The following is a 19,601-nucleotide window of genomic DNA, read 5'->3' on the forward strand; positions in this document are numbered from 1 at the left end:
CTCGAAACGACGACGCATCGCGATACTCGCGGACGAGAGATCTCGAGGCTCGCATCCTTTCGAGATCCGTACGAGGATAAGGGAAGAGGTATGCCTCCATTCCGGCAAGATGCTGCGAGTGCATTCCTATCCCGTAGAGAACGGAGCAAACATTCCCTGCAAAAAGCTGCTCGGTAAGGAAAAGGGCGGAACAACGAGTGGAAAGTGCAAATTTTATTGCGACAAACCGAACGATAGCTCCTCTCTCTAGCACAGAGAGACGCGTTCTTGGCAGTGGCGGCTCGTCTGTAAGGGCTGCTGCAGCCCTTCCAGTATAAAATCGAAGATTTATAATTTTTATCGCAAGAAAATAAGTCTTGTTTGATATTAGAAGAGTAAGATAGTCCGGCGGTTACTTGGATGGGAAAAACTTGCTCGAAATGATGATTTTTGCAAGATACGGATAACTCTGGTATAATGGCAGTCTACAGATTTAGTAACTCTTGTTTATGGGCTGAGTATTGCCATTACTGATGCCTAGAAATCGAAATACCAAAGAAAAAATCTTTACGTTAGATGGGTTTCAAGTCTTGGTCTGTTACAGTGGCTGTGGTTTGGACAGAGAGTAGATAATTGCTGAAAGGAGTTGTAAGACTGAAGTCAGAGGTGCTCTAAATGCCAGAAAAGGCGGGATGCACGGAGTAACCCTTCAAATTTTCATATATTTTTCACCAAGTGTTTCACCAATTTTTCACCAAATTAACTCTGATTTGATTTAGGATTTAGGATACGTCTACGTTTGAGAGTAAAACTATCGCGAGTAACTCTCGAGAGTGAAAATTATTTTAAAAAGAGACAGGAAAATGGTAGGGTCGTGATCTTGAAGATCCTTTGAAATCGTGTCATCTGTGACAAAATAAATTTTCATCGATCCACTGATATCAGAAATAATTGAAACGGTCACGTTAGGCTCCTATACTACAGAAATTCCAAGAAGACTCAAAAACAGAAAACACCCTATAGATCTTACACGCACACGCCTGATAAACAATCAACTCCAGTAATTTTCACAGGAAAATTGCTCGTTCCGACAACACAAGCAGAAATATATCGTTATCAACGTAAAGTCTAAAAGTTCATCTATCTACCAAATGCTCTTGTGGCAAATTGTACGCAAGCTTGTGCGTTAACCCTTTCACTACGGCAGATTTTATCACGCAACGTATATAGTGCATGGTAAATATTCAATCACGGTTGCAAAATTTTGTATTTTGAAATTTGTTTCATTAAATTAAAGCGAAAGTAACTGAAAAAGATTACCGAAGAAAAAACGGACACTACTACATTAAGGTGAGAAATTTTCATAATTTTCACTGTCACCAAGAGCAATGAAAGGGTTAATAAAAAAAGAGAGACTGGTACGATACGTCGGTCAGAGGGAAAGGTGACCGTCTCTTTCATCTTATCAAAGACGAGGAAGAAGGATGAAAAATTCTATCGTAAACAAAAATTCGCGAATATATCAGTCGATCAGCTGATAAGACTGTTTCACAAGGGAGACGAAAAGAGAGAGAGAGAGAGAGTTACGAAGCATTCGAGCTGATTATTTGCGGATAAGATCTGCCACAAAAGCTAGCCTTGGCGGATGAATTTGATAATATTGGGAGCAACGAAAACAATGATTTATGAAATCGTTATCGCGGCAGAACTGTAAATGAAAATACGAACACAGAGATGATGTGTCCCCCTTAGAAATTCTATTGTAATATTATCGATCTCCGACGATACGTTTTATATTTAACTCGAATTTCTGTTGACAACGGGGAAAGGAAAACGGAGTGCGATAAGGAAGAGACGGGCAATCAATTGTTCGTGATTCGATTGGCAATTTTTCGTTCGCCTCTTGCAACGATGTCGTCACATCGAACGTGAAAGATGCTCGAGGAATCTTCCTACGGGCGAATTATCTCGCCAAGATAAGGCATACCACGAGAGTTTCACGAAACGCAAACGGTAGTTCGCGAAATGTCGATGAATACTAATGGTGCAAGGTGCAAGGGAACTCGGTATGCGACGTAAAATGCAATTCGTGTTGCCGCTCGTCCAGCAGAGTTTGCACTTTTTCCGGGAAATTAAACAGAGATACGCTCGAAATGGAAGGTTTCTAAGTGATAATCATCGATATTGATGAAACTTTGGTATACAGCGGTATTGAAACAAATATTCGACACGTACTCTTTTTTATCGACAATCGATCGTGTAGAAAGGGTGAAACTCGCCCTCAATTATGAGGGTAGTAAATATATTTGGTCAAATTTGTTTATTATTTTTTATTTTTCGAATTTCTTGTTGAAAAGAAATTTTCTTTTTCTTTGTCTCTGATAGTTTTCGAGATATTAGAGTAAATATATTTATTACCTGAAGATTTGAGGACGATTTTTTTCCCTTCGCTGTGGATGATTGTCGATATAAACAATAAGTGAGAAATTATCACTTTGGGGACTTCCCCTTGCCAATTTCGCCGTTCTTCGACTACTGAATTCTTTTTACGGTGATTTCAGACTTCAATTTGAAACGTTCTGTGAAAACCTAATGAGTCATATGTTCTTTATAAGAACATCGACGCATTCTTTAAATCAAACGTGGGGATTTAGGTTTGGATCTTTGAACGAGTCGAAGTTCTTCCACGTGATCTCTTTGATTTATAAATAAAAATGTATTGCACACAATGTAGCGTACGATTTTCTCGTTATTTCAATTGTTTAATTTTTTAGAAGCTTCTGAAGTTAATTTTTTTTTTTTATAAAAGAGGTTTCTTTCTTCAAACTGCCATCGTTTCTATGGTAATTAAAATTTCGAAATATCGTATGCTACACTATAGATAATATTACACATTTTTATTTATAAATCAACAAGAACTTTTTTATTTCAGACGTTCCAATCTTATCATCAGTCGTTTCACAACCTAACAAATAACTCCTCCATTTTGTGACATTTTTACTTTCAAAAATTCAAGGAGAAAGCTGAAAGTTACACTTATATCCTGTGAAAAAATTGAAATTTTTCATTTACTGCATACCTATGAAAAAAATTCCCAAACTATACCTACTTCTAGACGACATACATTCGATAGTTAATTAAGAATGAAAATTGACAAAAAGGGGCTAGAAGACAAGGTCCATAAAATGTTCGAAAAGGCTTCACAAAGAAGATTACTATCGATCATCGTTAGCTCTCAATTATCACCAGGAAATTTGCCATAAATACCGACGAAATTACAGAAGAAACACTTACAATTAACTTCCAGAATGCACACCGAACTGTAAAGGTATCTTAACGACGAGTTTATCGATACGAAAGCTCGTTTTAACAGTTGCAAACCGCTTCATTATCAAACTTTTATCTCGTCCGACGAATTCACGGATGATCAAAACCGAACGAATAGACCTGCCCAACCTTCGATCACCCTTGGCGGCTACAATTTACAGCCATAAAGGGGGTCGTAAAAGGAGATCATATCGGTGGAACGGTTCACTTTAATTGAATCTGGCGAATTTAGAAGAAAGCAGACGTTACGGTGATGTTTAACGATCAACGGTGAAATTAGGTTTTGCAACACCGTGAAATCCTCGATCTCCCAATTATATAAATGAAATTATTCCTCGTTTTACACCGTAATTCTTTGTTTAACGATTCTTCAAGCTAGATCATATATTTCGAGAAATCTTAATACCCCAAAAAACGTACGTAATATTCTTTCTAAACAGAAAATATCTGCTCTGACAAAGTTGGCGCAAAAAGATTTCCGCAAAGAAAGAAGACGCCAGAAAAGGAATCCTCGATAAGACAAAGACAAGTATGACGTCAAAAGACTTCATCTGTAAAAGCACCTAACACGACAAAATTACCTTAAAAGGGCTCTGCAAGACCTGTAACATGGGATTCTCCCCACTTGAACAGGAAAAGACCTTCCATGTAAGACGAAAAATCATAAAGAAAGTAAGAAACTAAGAAAATCCTCTTTGGAAAAAGATACTCATCTCCGGAGGATTTTGTTATCTAAGAAAAGAAATAATTACAAAAGTTGACGAAAATTTACCGTAAAAGAGATTCCAACTCACATCTGATTGAAACAAAGAAAATTACCTAGTGAATTGTCATGTACAGTATGTGTAAAAAAATAAAAAAGGAATGTAGAATAAAATTTGTCCATCCCAGGCTTAATTTCCCAGAAAAATCGGATTGCACCACTTTCGATAATTCCTCAGTCAATCCTATATTTTCTTTATTTCTTCATATGAAATCACCTCGTGTCCGCTCAAACGTAAATTTTCAGTTAGCAAAAAGAGAGAGAGAAGAAAAATTGAAAAGGATTCCGTAAGAAAGTGTCGGAAAATGGCGGAGACTTTCCCGTTGAGACAAAGAGCCGTAAGACAGAGGGCACAGTTATCAGAAAGGAAAGCGTTTTTCCTCGTTCTCTATGGCGATATCGTTGCGAGACCGTTCAGCACGAGTGACTACAATCGTGACAAGTAAGACACAGGCAGCAGCAAAGCAGGAATCGTTCAGCTGCTGGCCGGCCTGATTGTTCCTCCCGGTAGAACCGGCAATCGGTGTCACTGTGTCGAGCTGCTACCGGTGACGTCACTCCTCAACACCGTCAACAGCTCTCCCCCTCTCGCTTCGTTCTCGTAACGCTATCCACGACACTTATTTACGACACTGAATAAGGAACGAACCCGAGCGATTAGCAGCTGGCAGATAATGTTGCAGCGTGTGTGCGCGAAAACCGGCTCTCCTTCTCTCTGCTGCTCGCTCGCAGTTAGACAAACGACGGAGTTAAGCCTGATTCGCACTAACGATCACGGTACGGTCGCCAGATCACGATCAGTCACGATCTAGGATTTTACCGAGGCATTCGCAAAACGATTAGAAACAATCAAGTCCCCTAGCAGGACTCTTTCGATTTTTATTCGTGAATGTTGGATTATTTCTAACAACACCCTATGGAAATAATCAAGTGAGGATAAAAATGTCTCCGCGTTATTTGAAACAAAGGCACTAAGCCTTCCACCAGATGTGTCTGGTGTCCGTCTTCGAGTCACGCACTGCACAATGCGATACCATAATGTAAACAGTTCCTAGGTATAAGGGGACTCTCCAACTCTCTTTTTGGGTGCCAAGAAACAGTCCTCTAGAAGATTCAATAGCGTAAAGACGTTTCCTCTGAGTCCGTGAATAAATAGCATATCACAAAGTTAAAAGACTATTTCATTTTCATAACCCATTTCCAATGGTGAAAGAAAGAAAATTTTATCTAACGTTCGTCGTTTATGCTTGTTTTCCACTGTCGACCGTTCTCAGTCGAATCCTGTCAGGAGTGCCGCCGCGATCTTGATCGCTAGCGAACTAACTCCGCGGTTCAGTGGCGCACTCAGGATTCAATCTTTGGGGAAGTCCAGTTGAATGGATAGTAATATTTTTAACGGAAAATCCTGCTTGCGCGACGGCTCATTCGTATGTAGTGTAGAAATAGAAGACACGACATAGTAGAAATAAAAAGATGAATTTTAGGATCAGATTTTTGGAAAAATTTCTAGTGCTTTTTTTTCCCTTGGAGATTTACTAAGGTGAATGCTCTCATTGGATCACGTGTGATCACGTGACGAAAAGAAACATGGCTGACGAGCGTTTGATAGAATTTCTACGAAACTGCAGTGAATGGTATGACAGAAATGAGAAAGACTGCGACGAGACTTGATTGTTTCCGATCAACTGTGAACGTCTTGATAAAATCCTAGATTACGACTGATCGTACCGTGACCGCTGGTGTGAATCAGGCTTTAGTCGCCCCGCGACCAGTCCCTATGCGCACGAAGTTCAACTTGAGGAAAAAGAAAAAAAGTAGAGGATCGCCGTAAATGGGAATCGACAAATGAGTCACTTTCAATGGGCACTTAGTCAAGTGGCAACGTGCTTGGCGTTCCATGAACGAGCGCGAATGATCGGGATTTCGATATTTCAGATAAACGTTACTCTGGACCTCTAGGTTCAGTTCTGGTATTTCTGTTGCACGGTTGCGAAAAGTGGAAAGGAACCAATGATACTTTGCACGTGTTCCTTTAGTCACGGCTGTTTTTCTGATTAGGTCAGGTTGCCGAGGTAAAGATATTTTTACAGAGGGAAATGGATATTTATCACTACTGTATTTCATGTACAAAGAGAAGCTCCGATATTTGGTGCTTTTGACGTATACAGGGTGGGCGAAGTAAAACAAGCTAATTATCTTTTTTCTACCTATGGTAGAGTGCGAGAAAATGTTTATACCTAATTTAAAAATAATTTCTACAAGTAAATAAGATGGAAGAAATGGCAACTAACGATTAGAATATTTCACACTTGATTTAGAATTTTGAGGTCCAAGGTCGTTGTGAAATTATGCTACTGTGCATGATTAAATGCACATCAAAGTCTGCAAAGTCTCCTAATCTTGAAAAGACACAGAAAAAAATAGTATTTATAAAGAAGTATTTTTCCTAGAGCTGAAGAAGATAATTAGGTGGCCAGTTTTACATGGTCCACCCTGTATAGTTAGGTTTGATGGTGAAGAATAGGTTAATAAAAATTTGCTGAAGACAGAACGTATAAATGGAGTAGATTGTCCAATTTAAATGTCAATTTAAGCTCGAAGAAATTAGTCGATGAAATTAACATTGGTAAGTATAACATTTGAAAAACTATGAAGAATTGTGAAGGTAAAGTCCATAATAAGGGGTTTCGTTTATATTTAACTGTGGGCAATTAAAATAAAATAGACACGTAAAACTGGGGAAGTCCCTCTGGTACTAATTGGATCCACCGAGTTTAGTTGTAGCCAGAGATATTCTGGTTGGAATCGTGCACGAAATAGAATCATAACAAAGGGATTTATATCTGCATTCTAATTTGTTTACTCTGCTCGAGGCATTGTAAGATTTAACGCCTAATATTCTAGACATTGTGTAAGAATTTACCGGGAAACCTTTTTGTACCAGCTTAAAATGCTTCAATTTTACTATGGGATGATATTGACACTGACTGTGCAATTTGATATAATGTAGAAAATGAAAATATTTCACTGGGAGAGTTGTTAATATAACGTTGATTGCTCAAATTTTTCTTAATTAACTGCGTTAATTATGATATAATTCCTATTTTACCGAGAGTATTACTAAATTCCAAAAAACTTTCATTATTCAAATACTACAATTTTCGAAAATTCAAACGATCTAACAGTGCCAATTACACAGCGTTGATTGCTTAAATTTTCCTTAATTAATTTCATCAATCACGCTACGATTCCTGCTTTACCGGGTTACTGAACTCAAAAGACTTTCATCATTTAAATACTATAATTCTAGAAAATTTAAATAATCTAATACTATTAATTACACAGCGTTGACTTGCATAATTACAGTTATCTTATCGATCGATGCAAAAGGTGATTTCGCATTAATCGACCGTGGTTTTTTCTGCAGTGCAAAAAAAAAAAACTAAGTTTTTTCAGTTTCGCAACTTTACCCACCGGAACGACAGGGTGGCTCAAAATCCTGCCATTCGAGTTTGCAAATAATTCGAAAGTTATCAGGGGACCGATCTCAGAGAGATCGGTCGCGTTTCCTCGCTCCATTTCAGAGCGGTCTATTTCAAACAAATCGTGACGTTAAAACGGTGGCAGTCACGGGTGACGCCCGGCCAGTAATTTCTCACTCGGTCCGCGGCCTTAACGCTCTTGTCATCGGCTCTTCCTACTCTTTGTGCGTCATTGTGCGGGCATAACGTCACGGCCGCCCGTGGAAATCGACGACGCGGCTATTGTTCGAATTTTACAAGCTTGGAAACGAAGGACTGCGAGCAGCTCGGCCTGAAATTTATCAACTGTGTCACACGATCGGTGTGTAAATTCGAGAAGCTCCGGTTTGAAAATGGGAGAGTAACGCGTACAACCGATAACACGTTCGAAGGAAAACATTCTTTCCTGTTTTCACGGTTTCGGATGCGAAAGCGTGTTTAAGACAAAAGGCGGAATAGCTTCGCGAAAGAAACTTTCTTCCTCGAGTAACGGGGAAATATCGACGAGTTTTCCGAATGAAATTGGACATACAAAGAAATACCATTCTTTTCTTCTTTCTTACTTTTTAATGAAACTGTAGAAGTTTTTTTAATATTGTTAAAATTTCTTTATCCTCCGTAGGTAAACATATTTTTTCACACTTCCAAGTGCGATTTTTTTGCTGTTCTAGGCTTTCAAGAAATCTGAAAAAATTCTGGTGTACTTATGAAAGTTTCTAATACATTATGCAATTGTTCGTTAAGTGAAATGTTCAAAAATTTTTTCAATAATCGAAGAAATGCAAGAGTGAAATTTCGCTTGGGTCATTAATGACCCAGGAAAGATTTCTTCACACTCCGGTCTAATTTTTTTACTGTTCTAGGCTTTATAAAAATCTGAAAAAATTCAGAGATACTTATCAAAGTCTCTACTACATCGTACAATTGTTCGTTAAGTGAAATGTTTCAAACTTTATCCAAAAATCGAAGAAACACCAGAGTGAAATTTCGCGTAGATCGTCAAAGATCCAGATTATCAACCGAGGATTAAAAATTCTAGGACAAACTATGTACAATCTACGTCATATCAATTGCATGAAACTCGAACACGTCAAACGGGTTAAATTATCTTTTAGAAAAAAGCAAATATTGATTATTTCTCTCTTTTATCAATTTGCATTTCTAATTTACTAGTCGACCTCACAGACTGTTCCACTAATTTATACCGTTCCAGATAATTACGTGTAATCATTGTACTTGACATAATATTTCCGTAATCTACCGAACCAAATAAGCAACGCACAAATTTTAATTGATTCGATCCATCCATCCGTCGGAAAATATTTCAGAATTCCACAAAAAAAAAAAAGCGTAAATTCTTGCATTTATATCGCGTTCATCTCAGCAAAGAAATGCAAGAGTTGCTACAAGACTTGAGAATGTTTCGAAGAATCCGAAAAGAAAGTACAGGACGCGACGAGTGTATTTCGATGATTATGGCGATGGGGCTCTGGTATTTCCGTTTGTCTTCTCTTTTAGTGTTCCCCGGTTGAAAGAAGGTATGTACCAAAAAGCAGGTCACGCAACGGCGATAACGGTAATCCGTGCACTCGTGGTGCAATGGCGTCCACGTGGAAAAGCAAACGGAGAAAAGTGTTTCGCTCGCGTATATCCGCCGAAACACCCGGCAAGACGCACGATTTATAATGACTGAGAGAGTGCTAATGATCGCCAGGGTTTTCCCTCGAATCATCGAAGCCATTACGGTGACGGTAATTTGGAAAGTCCAAGCTAAATTATCCCTCCTATCCGTAGTTCGGTAGACCGGTGCTAAATTAATCTTCCGTTGAACAGTTCACGACGAATTATGTTCTCGTAGTACCTCTAATTATTCCTTGTACTTCACGATACTAGATAGACATCAGCTGAGTTATTTCGTCACACCGCAGTTTCGCTTAATTTTACAGTGAAAGTGTGTTGTTAATATCTGAAAAAGTTGATAACGTAATTATTAAGATCTTACTCTTCAAACTATTAAAAGAAATTAAAATCGCGATAAACTTAATGGATAATTGGCTGCAATTAAAACAGTTTTAAAAAAAGTAAATAAAAATCAGTCTGCAAGTTTAAAAATATGCTTTCCCTCCGATAAGTTTATCAATAATTTCCATTGATAGAATAAAAAAAATAAACAAAAGGTTATAAGTAAATGAAAATTTTTAATCATAATCCTTCAGTAATACCTTACTAACCCAGTGCATGAAATTAACAAGCGAGTATATTGTCCGTTTGGTCATTTAAAATTCTACCCCCTCTACCATCCTAGCCAAAGACATCAAACAAAGAAAGTTTATCATCTAAGCTGAGCTTACTCATTCATCGACTATGCTCTTACGGACCGTTGCTCATCCGAACAACCACGAGACCTATTACACGCACACATGCTGTCCAGTGTATGTGAGCATACAGAGAAATCCATATGGTGCAGTAATACACACGTATATGCATAAGAGAGTACTCGATCCAGTTCCGCGACGCGTTATCGAAAGGCGAGAGTGTCAACGTTCACCCGCGCGAAAGTGAAAATCTGGGGCTGCCGGTCGCGCGGCACGAGCGAGATACTACTACGTTTGCCGATTGTCGAGGCGGGCGCGGGAAAAGGCCGGCCCGCGGCGGTATCTAGGCTGCGACCCAGTTCACGATATCATTTAGGTCATTGTGTTCAGCCGGGTCCAGCGAAACCGGGTAAACGCGGCCCAATGCCGGCGCGAACACACACACCGAGAGATACACGTATATACCGCGCTACCGTTGATCCTGCTCTCTCGCGTTTGTATACATTTTCGACGCATGTGCGTGCCCTACGTAGCGAAGAAGCGCAACTATATCGCGCCGCTAGCCGGCTGGGCTCTCTCTCTCTATACGCGCGGTGCGCGCGCTCGTTATATCACAGGCGACGTTGCGTAAAATGTACGCTGGCACACGCTCCTCTCTTCTGTTACAACGAGAGTATGTGGCCGCCTTTCGCCCCTCTCCTGGCCCCCTTTTCAACCGCTTCCCGCTTCCCCGTGTCCCGTTTCGACCACCTACGACTCTGCCGCCTCTTCATTCCGTCTCTTTACACGCGCCTTAACCCGCGCCGCGTGAACGTGAACACGCTCCGGCTTCTCGTTCTACGCAGCGAAAGTTTGTTTTCATTTTTTAGCCCCCTCTGGTAGATAGCAGGCAGCCGGCCGGCCGGCCGTCCGCCGTCACCTGATTTTTCATCTGAGATGCGCGCGCATCGCGATACGAACGAAAGACGGAGAAGTGCGAACTGGGTACAGAAAAGGAGAAGAGAGATGCATCATGGGAAATATATTGATACTATGGAAACGATGGTCGATCCAGCACGATCTATGCTATGTGTTCGATGATATTTAGCAATTGATTCTCTCAGCTAAAAGCTGATAGGACAGTTCGATCGATAAATCTTTCTCTCCCTCCGGGGAAAAACGATATCCGAAGGTAGATCGCACCGTCCCACGTGTTTCGAAACCTCCATAGATACCCACACGCAAGCACCTTGTCTCTCACAATGGTCGTGGAAAAGGTGTAATCACGGTGTTTCGTCGATCGATTATTCAACGCCCGGTCAGATCATCCAGCTAATAATTGTTTATTTTTCTTTTCTTTTTTTTTATTTCCACCATGTAAATAGCTGAACACGCCTTACCTTGGTAACCACGCTCGTAGGAGTAATTTATTCATCCGTCTCGTTAAATCATCCGACACACGACATCCAATAAGGTACTTGGTATGTAATTCTCGTGGCCACCTACTCCTCGAGTAAAATTCTTTTCGCCGATGGAAATCGTTCGATCGATCACACAGAAGGCCACCTATCTCGTTCCACGTAGTAGGAAGATCGCTACGTTGGAAAGTCATAGAACAGCGGGAAATAACAGCGGCGTAACGAGCTGCGAAACAAGTCTCAATCGACGCCTCTGCGCGGGAGAACTCTTTCTCCCGTTTTCCCAATACTTCACCGCGTCCGTGAGAGTCGACGGGATGCATTGCACGCGCGTTTGCTACAGGGACGAACAAAACACACGATACCTTTCCTGTGAATCTCGCGCGCGTGGAACGCTACACGCGTCCGTGTACACGATCGGTACCTTCTCGACCTACTTTTCTGAGAAAGGCCCGACCTCGCTTTTCTCTCGGTGTAGCAGATACGCGCCACTTTTCCTCGCGTCCTCGCGCGTCCTATGCAGTACGGCACGCGTACTAACTTTTCGTGGCACTGGCCACTCGCTCGCTAGGGGCAGCACCATCGAACCACGCGAAGTCGGCTTCACTCCACTGGCTACGGAACACGCCATACGGTTTCTATGTTGTACAATTGAACGTGTTCTTTTCGAATCTCGAATGACGAATGCGAAAATTCATTACCATTACTAACACGATCTGATCATTTCGTGGAATAGACGTATGTCTACTTGGTCATTTGATTAATTAGTCGCCAAGAAGCCTGACTGGAAATGATGAATTGGATAGTAAAGATAAGTACTGCTTTGTGAAGTTTTACTATGGCGTTGTCGTAGCGCGTGTGCTGCACTTCTCGTTCGGTATTATTGACAGAAATTGTTAGAAAGTCCCAGAGACGATGTATATTCTACCATATGTTACCTCCGCGCGTACAAGGTTACATTATCGATCATAATTTATGACGCGTGCTGCATTGTTACGTCAACTCGTTTACGACCAATATTACAGAGTGGGAGCGAAGACGCATAAACTTACGCGCGTTATGCCCACGATCAGCTGATTTCGCACTTCGTGCCAATTTCGTAACGCGACTGACTTTCACGTTCCGAATATTCGTCGAAACGATTAACAATTACCCGTCTAAATACTCCGTGCGTTGCGTTCGAGAATCAAGGACGCCGGTTTGGCACGAATTTCGAGCGGCATGCTGATTTACTTTCACGCGGACAATGAAATTTCGTTCACGGTCAATACACTGTCTAAATAACAGTGGAGAGTAGTATTCATGCAACCGGCTAGACTTGCGTGGGCGAATCGCGGCGATTACTTCGGCCCGATGGTATTCAAGACTGACGATTCCGGGTAATCATACCGGCACGCGCGTTCCATTTTGCAATTCCATGCCATCACGTCGGCGTGTGTAACTTATTAAAAGTCTACGCGTCTCCCGCGTACTACGCGCCCATTTCGACGGAACCTTGCGGGCGATCGTGTACGATGCATATGTATTGCATCGTGGCATAGAGCTGTTCCAATATCCAAGGTAATTGTACTCGAGCGTGCTAATGATTGCGACACGGGCGCAATCGCGGTAAACCAAATCGGAAGAAGGGCGGGAGGGAGAAGGAGAGAGAGAGGCTGTATAGTACAAGCCGGGCAGAGAGAAGGCGTTGCATTGTAAACTCTATGACCGACTTTACAAGCGATCGGCTAGGATGCAGTGCCTCCAACGGTCGGTCGACGCAACTAACCGCCATGTTGTTTCCAAACCCGAAATCAAGCTCACAGCACTCTTTGCGAAGAGAAAGGTGAACCCTGAGCACTACCTCCGAAATTATGACATAACTTCGGTTTCTCTGTGTTTTGCGTGGAAAGGAAACATAACGTTTATAAGAAAAGAATGTAAGTTTTTTTTTTCTCTCTCTTAATGTTTCGTTCTGAACTATTTGGTCCTTATAATAGCGTCGATTTTGATCTCAGTTTCGTTACCGATCTGCATTCTCTCTCCCTCATGCATATTCGATTTTTACCGATTCGATTTTTAAAGATGCTAAACGAATGCCCGTTTTCCGTGTCGACCTTTCCAAGATAACAGATTCGTCCATCTGTTATTCTACAGTTGCAAATGAAAGTAGTGAAATAAAACTGTCGTGTCCCAAAATAATTACATAAATTAAGATAAAGGATGTAAAATGAGGGAACGTTTGGAAGTCGTTCGAAAACACGTTTTGACTTTAAAATCGTGGAATTAACAAACTAATGACGTTTTACTACGAATCGTATTTCCCAAGAAATTTTAAATTCTCTAGTTAAAAGAAGCTATAGTATTAATGTACAACGCGAACAATTTACCGCGATAAAATAGTTGCATTCAACCAGTATCACTTCTAGTTTCCAACTGACGTACAGCGCTCTATGCACAGACACAGAGACGCCGGCCGGCCCGCGACTATAAGTTAATACTTATGCAGAGTGGCCATCCGTGATCCATCTTGCGTAACCTATTTACCGGCAAAGTGGTACAAGCACGTATGACATAATCCCATGCAACGGAGCACGCACTGTAGATTCCGGCCTGTTCGAGTACTATTTTAAATAGCCCGTGCCGCACTCGTGCGCATGCGCGGCAGCTCGAGCCGGCACGCCGATGCGCGACGTTACGCAAAATAAAAGTATCAGGAGAAAACGAGGATATATCATTTCAATTCTATTGTATCGAATAAAAATCAGAAATTTTACGCCGAAGTATATGCAAGAACCTTGAAAATGATCAACAACACGAACTTTGCATTCCGACATCGATTGCGAGGAAACTTTCTGCTTTATCAAACAATAAAACAAGATTGCTGTAAAAACTTTCAGAATTCCCATTCGATAAACTACAGTTTACAATTTACTGATGACCATCGCGAATTCACGACCCGTCTTCGTGGATCGCAACCCTGATCCTTCACCTAAAACGTAAACACCGAGCACACGAGCGGAACACACCGAATAAAGATACCAGCCAGCCAATCAACCTCCCTTTACGATCAGTTTCCCTCGGCCGAGTTCGTAACCTCGAATCGAACGAGCGTATGACGAAAAGAGACGGAGGGAGGGGGAGCTGTGGAGAGATCGAGAGAGAGAGAGAAAAAGAGAGAGACTGGCCACCTGATGCTGGCGAGCGCGGCGCAACCAACTAGAGCAATGAATTACACCGCGGATATAATCGGTTTGTCAGCAGCTGTTGGACGGGAGGTTTCTTCTTCTTCTTCGCGGACCTAACAAATTAAACATTCCAGATTCCTCGAGACTAATGTCGGGATCGCAGGATGAACCCGAGGGGAGAGAGAGAGAAAAGGAACGAGAACGAATCGAAGATAAGATGTGTATTTACCGGAAGCGTCAGCGGCAGCAAGATAGCGCGTACGATCGCGTGGTACGAAGGAAACATCCGCGTGACTACGTCAGCCCCTCCGACTGGACAGGCCAGCACGCATACATACAGCCGCTTGTTTACATCGCGAACAGTTGTTGCGGATGCGCCTGTATGTATATAGGAGTCGGGCCAGTTAGGTTCGGTCAGCCGGTGCCGGGACATCTATCTTTGGATCCACGCACGAAGCGTTTGCTCGTTCGCGCTCGCGCTCACATCGACCGTGTCTCTTACTCAATCGTCTCACGCCCGTGCCGCTGACCAGTGACACCGTTAAACGCGGCCATTATTTCGAATGCGCCCCGCGGGTCGGATATTTCCGTGGTGACCGTAGATAGAGCCGATGGATCGCGCCGTTAACGGCGAAACGCATTACCGCGTACAATGTTGCGCTACCTTTTCGTCCCAGTGAAATGCACACATCAGTGACGCTCAACTTTCACCGGCCGGCCAAAACTGCCGGTGTCGACTTTTCGGAAGCTACTCGAATAGTTGGATATATAGAAGGGTGATCGCGTTTGATGATTGTAACCGTGATAAGAATATACACGGAGATAACCGGGAAGATTTGTAAAAGGGGCGATTTTATTGCGAGATATTGTTGGTTTGATGGGGTTGTCGGAATCCGGATAGAGAGAGCACGCGAGTAACATAAAGTTTAGGAGGCAAACACACTGTCTCTTTGAGATGGATTTATATGTATATACAAGGTGTCCCAAATGTACCTAACTATCTATTTTTTGAGAAATAATAGAAATTTTAGGAAAACAAGTATAAGACACGAAACGAAATGCACGTTTTTTTTACATTTAAATTATTTGAAACCCACTTTGGTGATTTTTTAAATTTCCAATTATGTCGTTTTGTTTACAGAGAAAATTCACGATGACTGTACGTGCATGCAAGATGAAAAGCACGAAGTGCAATGCAATTAGAGAAACATTTAAGAGGAAATTTCACGAAACAAGTCCTAAAAAAAATTTACCAGATCACGAAGTGCTTTGTGATTTAATTATTTCTGGAATTGATACTTGTAGAAGCTTCAATGATACTGCATTCTGAACGCAGGAAGCGGCGTTTACTGAGATAATTAAAACGCGCAATTAACTGATCATTAATCAATCACAATAGTACAACTTCTAATAACTGGACCTCATGAATATTCCAGTAAGTATATAACATAAAATTATTTCAATCTTGTGGCCCTGATGATTTCCTTAACATAAGATAAAAATGATAATGATCGTCTATAATTATCATTCTAGATACGCATGATGTCGATAGAAATGCAACATCTCTACAAATAATAAACTTCACAAATAGAATGGAATTTTCAAATTTCAACTTACTTCAAATTGAACGAAACTTTAGATACTTTAGAAAAAAAGCGCCTTTAATTACTCGACGGGCAAGTCACGTTGCGCCAAAATTGAAACTCTGAAATGGAAAGTAAGCGCAGCGAGCGAACAATACCCTGAAAGGTAACCACTAGAAAGAAGTAGTCGGTGAAGCACCACCCTACGTATTGACTTATTGTCAGGGCTAACATGAGGCTGGTCAGACGGCGAGGTGTCGAATCGTGGACAGAACGTTACGAAACTGCATATGCAAGATGTTTGCCGGGAGAAGAGGTGCACGATAGCCAGCGGAACGTGCGGAAGCTTTAAAATTACCACTTACACGTACTTGCGCTAACAGATAAACGCCGTCCAGTATTTACCGATTCACGCTTCGGTAACCTTCGACGTCACTAAAAGTCAGCCATGTACGTTCCTGTATGTGTTGCATGTGTAAACAGGTAACGAAGTGGAGAAGCACTTGCGTCAGAGTACTCCATCGACGCATTAATTATGGCGATTAAAGATTACAGATGATCAGGACGAATTGAGGAAGACAAGAATAATATGAAAGGAACACCCTGCTGCTGTTGTATATCTCGTCGTGTGTGCACGTATATTTAAGAATTAATCGTAACAACGATGAGGAGGGTCAAGACTTTATCTGGCATAAACTTTGCAACTATGGCACGTGCGAAGAATTGCATGATCTTTATTTATCGTGATCTACACTTTTGATGGTGATAAAAAATTCTTATAAAACATTTTTATCTTTACGCATGGGAACTCAAGTTCATCAGAATTATCTTAGTTCCTGACGTAATGGCTGACGCATATAGTAATTGAGATAGTAATGATCCTTTTTAAACAGTTACGAATATTTTAACTTATAGTCGAAGTCTAGCTTTGTAAGTGATATTTCTTTAAATAAAGTATGACGTCCCTTAGAATATTATTCATTTTGTTTTTTATTGGACTGTATAAATGTGAAGACCATAGGGGAGAATACGATAAGTGAGATTTTATATTTTTTTTATAGGGGAGCAATTTTAATACCAAAATAACTCATATAACCGAAACTGTTTTTATGTAGTTTTGTGGTTAAATATGTTTTTTGACCCTCTTGAACATTTAAAAAATAATGATGTTTTTGTAACATTAGTTCAGTATTTTTCCCTGTTAATAATGACTTTTTTCAAATAAGGCAATCACTTCCTAGGCTACCCTTAACTTCATAAATTCATTCAAACCTTTCCAATGGATAAACCTACTTTGTTCCCCTAATCACCCGTGTCATACTAAAGTATTCCCTTTTAGCCACCAGATAGCATAAAAATGAGAAAATCGATAAAGTAGGATTTCTCATGTTTAACCTCCTGTGATCTTCATCTAATAAAAACTGTAATTCAAAAGTTCCACCGAGTTTATATGTTTCTAAATGCACAAGCACTCGATAAACAGAACCAATTACGTCCTTAGAAGAATAATTCCGCGATCGTGCTTCTACCTACTGTAAATAATATCTGGTCGAAACGTGCTTATAACTACATGTCACCGGCATTAGATAAGAACGCGTATTTACCACCGCAATAAAGTACTCTGTACACCGATTTCCCGGTGAACACGTGCAAATCAGCCCGGCAACGTTTGGCGGACGCAAAAATATCGGAACCGGACACTTCGGTTAACCAGATCCGGTTCATTTTTCCCCGGAGTAGAGCGTGCGCGCGTGCGCAGCAAAGTTTCCACGAAATGGAACCGTGGTCACGCCTGAGCTACCTAACGGAGGTAGAAAGATATTGCGCTAATGCGTTCCGCGTGGGGTCACCGATAGCCGGTGCACCGGCAAGTAAGTACTACCGTACTCGCTTCGCGCATAAACCGACCTCTCCCGCATCCACACACACACACACACACACGCCAGAGAGAAAGAGAGAGGGAGGAAAAGAGAGCCTCGTTTTACGGACAACCAGCCCAGTGCCTCTCATTACGAATCTAACCGCGCCCACGTAGCGGTATCGAGGCTGCGTATATTTCTCTGCCACGCCTGACCGACCGTAATAGCGCTATCCATCGTTTTATGGGGTATTTATTGCGTTGCGCTCGCTACGCTTTTCTACGAATCTGCAAAAAATTCTCGTATCTCCCAGCAACCGTATCTACAGGCGTATCTCTGCGTGTATAACTTTGTAGTGCACGCGCATGCGCGTGCGCTCGTCCGAACGACCGCTTCGCGGATTCTATCCGTCCGTAACTTGAGAAAGGCGTGTCGAAAATCGACGAACTGGTATCGCACTCGTATATCATGTGACTCTAATGCCGGGCGATAGATGCGTCGTGAGACGCCAGTTATTTCCTTCTGTTAACCTGTTGTTCATGTGCTGTAAATTATACCCCTCCCTCGTGTCCCCTTCACTTCTAGCCAGTATTTGCGATCGAACATCTTTTTACTCTTGAATATTTCTCAATCATCGCGGCATCCAAAGAAACAGATCGTGTGTATATGTATGTGTGCACGCCGGATAATGCATCGAAACGCCGGGCGCGTTCATATCCAGATAGAAAACGTTGCAAGGTAACGCGTTTGCCCCTTCCATCCCTCTGTATCCCGTTCGAGGGCAGGGGGAGCGAGTGTCGCTGCTCATGCGCGCCGCATAAATAGGACAGCCACTGTATAGTTCGCTCGCGGAACGAGGTCACGAAAATTAAATTTTCTGATTAACGGCAGGCACGCACACACCCACCCGGCAACAGCCGGCTGTCACATCGCCGCGCGTCTCGTTTCCTGTGCCCTATCCTCCAATACACGCTTCTCTTACCTTTTGGTTGCTCTCTATCACTGGCCCGTCGCCTCTGGCCTACGTAAACACACGCTACCGCTGCAATTCGTCGAGCATGTCATCGATACCGGCGATGGTGGCGTGCTGTCGCGCGCGAGAACGCGTTTTCCCCGCTCTATGGAAACACTCACATGCCGTGAACGCCGTTCAACGACGGGGCAGCCTGGCTGACACGCATGCGCACTGGCCACGCTTCGTGCGCGCTAACCTGTGCCTCGATGCAACGAGACCCGGCAGCCGTACACGGATGACGTATCCAAACCTCGTTATGCTTAACGTTTTTCTTTGAACCCGTCGATACAATTCGCAGGGAAACTTTCGAGAACAGGAAGTAGCACAATATACGTGTAAAATATAAAAGTGAAACTTCTAACCTATTCCCCTTTCTTCCTTTTTTTAACAATATAACACTCAATTGTACATTCCTTTATCAATTGAATTTAAAACACACTATGCGAGTATTCTTCACATTTCCCATTGTTCCCTTCGTCACAAGCCGGATGCCGAATTATTTCGACCCACCCCGTGTCCCGTAGAATTAACATTACTGATAAACGCGCCTCGACGACAACAGAGACAAGTAAAAATAGCTGCGTCACCGTTCGAACATGCGTCGCTCGAGGGTTATCCCAATCTCGCTTCGAAATTTCCGGGGAGACCGGTCGCTTCCTCGAAACGCACACGAAA

At 41.9% G+C, this 19,601-nt stretch overlaps 1 protein-coding gene and 1 long non-coding RNA gene across 2 annotated transcripts in view; one reads left to right on the top strand and one right to left on the bottom strand.

The window, feature by feature from the left end:
* Positions 1 to 19,601, bottom strand: part of LOC108573775 (zinc finger protein 395) — a 161,059-nt gene that overhangs the window by 139,918 nt on the left and 1,540 nt on the right. The gene's annotated exons all lie outside the window — the stretch shown is intronic.
* Positions 15,863 to 16,646, top strand: LOC108573776. Its single transcript, XR_001891407.1, has 3 exons — positions 15,863 to 15,904; positions 16,003 to 16,218; positions 16,278 to 16,646. It is a non-coding gene; the product is annotated as an uncharacterized LOC108573776 (long non-coding RNA).

The sequence above is a fragment of the Habropoda laboriosa genome, unplaced genomic scaffold, assembly GCF_001263275.1.
Source record: "Habropoda laboriosa isolate 0110345459 unplaced genomic scaffold, ASM126327v1 scaffold126, whole genome shotgun sequence".
Classification (NCBI taxonomy): Eukaryota; Metazoa; Arthropoda; class Insecta; order Hymenoptera; family Apidae; genus Habropoda; species Habropoda laboriosa.